We start from the raw sequence: 3,866 nt of genomic DNA on the forward strand, positions 1-3,866 counted from the left end.
TGGTAAGCATCAAACTAAATAAGTTCTGTATATAACACTGTAAATAATTGTGATTTTTTTTCATACAGAAGTTCTGTGAGATCTAAAGCTCCCATATAGTTTATTTTTCACATAGACAAAATAACTAGTAAAACTTGAAACGGTTAAAACAAAAAATCACCTCAAAACACCTCTCTGATTTTTGCATCAGTTCTTATTTAGGATGCCTTCTAAACACTGAAAATGATTCCAGCTGCTCCCGTCTGCTCTTTCGATTGCTATCTTAGATTTTGTGGGGATTTTTTTTAACACATGTGCAATACTGATCTATTGAAACACAATAATCACCAACTTAGCTTTCTATGCAGTTTGAACAAGGGCGGAGGAAGCACTTTTTATTATAGATGCAGATACGTATTCTTTTTGGCGTTACGCTCCAACTGGAACAGAGCATGTTTTCCAACTTAGTGTTCTAATAAATATTTCCACTCTTATTAAGGCGAAACAGTTTGGAATCAACTTCTAAGATTGCACTGAAACTTCAAAGGCACAAATCACACGAAGAAAGCAGCCAACAACAGTGAACTTTTTAGTTTTGGCTTTGTGTACTAGCAGAAAGCTTAAAATAAGAAGATCAGAAACGTTTACCAACTATATCTCCAGTTTTGGGCCTTTGAAAACGTGAGTAGGGGCACAAGTGAGCCATTGTGACGGCCATTTTTTGATTCCGAGATGTTTCACCTTAACTGAGAGTTTTTGTGCCAATAGATCATTTCTGCATTAGAAGCACTTTTCATTACAAATACTTCTGAATTTCTTCCTTTTAGCGTTACGTTCAAATTGGAACAAAGCCTTTTTCCAATTTTTTGTTCTAATACCGATTTCCACTTCAATAAATTGAGAGCTTTTTTGCCAATTGATCATCTTTGCATTTGCATTCATGCATTTTTGGACGAAATTTTCAACTCGGAAAGGCCCTCAATTGGAGAGATTAGAACCCATGAACCTGAACATGGTATTGCTGAATAGTTTCGTTAAAATGGTTAAATATTAACATTTGTTTACAATAACCTTCATTGCTCTGCTTTGAATTTGTCCGGGAAAATTTACTTTCTTGTCATTTGGGTTCATTCACATATTTCATAAGGCTGAAAATGGTATCTTTGGCACTCACGCACTTCATTGCGAGATCGACTGCTTTTATTGTTTGATTAACATCGCTCATAGGTTGGAAGAGTTTGCATTTTGCTTGATATAGACATAACCATTTGGTTTCAACAGTCACAAGGATTTGACAGAATATATGCTGCACACTTTGATTCTGTAATTTCTTGAAAACAAAAATATGTGACGAAATATCATCAAATGTCAAGATTATTGCTTTGATCTATTCGTTAAAAAATACCTATTTATAAACTTGATATAAAAGATTTTTTACGAAAGTGATTTTGATAAACTTTGATCGTTTGGCGTTTACGCCACTCATGGCATCAATTGATTGCGAGTAATTTTTGCAAATATAAAATTTAGCCATTCCCAACAATTTCTAGAAGAGATCAATGTTGCTGAACAGCGATCGGAAACGCGAAGCACGATGAATTTTCGTAGGCATCAAAACAGAATTTGCAAATAAACACTAACAACCGTTCGGGCGCTTCATTCGTTCGTGTTTCATTTTCGGATCGCTGTTTCTCCCGACGGTATCATCGGGTGATTTTCCATCGCTCGGTAATGTGAACGGTACGATCCACGCTGCCTGTTCTTCGCGAAGAGCAGGAAAATATTCATTTCGATCATCTTCAAACGGGCTTGCAACAATCACGCTAAACTTGCTCCGCTCAAAAATGAGTGCCGAACGCACAAAATTGGCCTCTGTTCGTGCAGCACAGATTCTGTGCAAAGGGGCTGTACACAGTTTTGTGCAAACGGTGGTAAACACTGAATGAGTGAAATGAGCACAGAGGAGGAACGCTTGGAATGCGGAATTCAGTTCCAATTTTAAAGTTTTCTAGAGATTTTTTTCATTTGAATAGCCGAAGTGGAAGCAAATGGGGAAAAAACTTTCGCATTTGCGACCATCTTCCGGCTTTTTGCTAGAAAACATCTCAGAAAACTCCCCATCTTACCAACGGTCAACTGTTTGCTGCCACGCGGGATATCATTGACAGTTCCGTTTCCATCAATCCCCGCACAGCCGAAGGCCAACACGTCGGCAACTCACTGAATGAGTGCGACCTACACAGAATTTTCACTCAGTCAGCCAGTTCTGCATTGGTTGCTTCATTCTGTGTAGTTTTAATACATGCGCTGCGTGGAGCTGGCTTAGCGTGGAGTGTTTGCTTGACTTTACGAAAAGAAGCAACCTTGCAATGAATCAACAGAATGAACAGCGCGTGGATAAATGAATCCTACGAGTGGAAAGGCTTCGCGAACCACTTATCGGTGTGTTCGTTTTGCTTCTTCGGCGTTGCATCCGTTCGCTTTTTGCGATGCTCTTCGTGACTCAAAAATGAAAAATGAATTTTGGCGAATGTTGGATCGCGAAGATGCGTCGATCATTATTCACGAAGAAGATCCATCGCAACACTGGAAGAGATCACATTTTTTTGAAACCAAATATACGACATTGGCGCTTATGTCACTTATGCGGTTACGTTTATCACATAGGTCATATATGTCAATTATAGCCCTAATAATGTACCGAGCTCCCATACGAAGCACTGTGCGGCAATGGCGTGACGCTACGCTGTAGCCATCAAGGTATCAAGGTAGGTAGTGTAGTTTTGAAAGGAACTGACTCACTCAGCAGCAAATATCTGTTTTTCAATTTCTCCAAATGAAATTTCCTTTATTCACTGATTTTTGTCAGACTTCATGAACTTTATTTAATGGCTTTTGTTAGACTTCATGCGAATATTTCTCGCATAATCTGGGATAACGCCCTAAAAGCCATTGGTAACCAGGTGTGTAGCTCGTTGTTTCTGAGCAAATGAAAGAATAAGCATCCAAACCATCACCACTGGCAGGTAGATAATGATCCTTTCTTCACCATAGTGCTGTTAAAAAACGTGTAACTCCATTAAAATGCTCAGAAACAACGAGCTACACACATGGTTACCAATGGCTTTTAGGGCGAGATCATAAGTTATGCGAGATTTGTGCTTTGGCGCGCGGTTCAAAAAGGTTGGCCAGGCCTGTTAATTCCTGGCTCATATCACTTTTTAAACAGTTTAAACATTTATAGGATGGACATTTTGCATGAGACACAGGATCTATTTTTTATTTTATTCTTGTTAACATTATGTTTGTAAAAATGTTTATTATTATTTATCTTATTTCGTTATCTTGGTTTTTTGTTTTTTTGTTCATAAAGCACGTGATTTGATCAGTCCCCTAATCGGTGATCGGTCATTTGCGGACGTCTTATTCTTCTTGGCATTAACGTCCCCACTGAGACAGAGCCAGCTACTCAGCGTAGTGTTCTAAGAGCACTTCCACAGTTATTAACTGAGAGCTTTCTTCGCCTAAATTGCCATTTTCGCATTCGTATACCGTATGGCAGGTACAATGATACTCTATGCCCAGGGAAGTCAAGGAAATTTCCAATACGAAAAGATCCTGAACCGACCGAAAATCGAACCCAGACACCTTCAGCATGACTTTGCTTTGTAGCCGCGGACGCTAACCACTCGGCTAAGGAAGGCCCCAATGCCAATTTGCGGACGACTCAACTTAATTTATTCATTTGTTTGTGATCTCTTCTACTTGACTTCTTTAGTATGCACAGCAAGTCACTGGGCATTTGTTTGGCAGAGTGCCTACACGTAATCTTTCAGCGTTCCGAGATTGGATTTCTCTATACAAATCAATTCCCTGAAACGATCGAC

The sequence above is a fragment of the Aedes aegypti genome, chromosome 2 (assembly GCF_002204515.2).
Source record: "Aedes aegypti strain LVP_AGWG chromosome 2, AaegL5.0 Primary Assembly, whole genome shotgun sequence".
Classification (NCBI taxonomy): domain Eukaryota; kingdom Metazoa; phylum Arthropoda; class Insecta; order Diptera; family Culicidae; genus Aedes; species Aedes aegypti.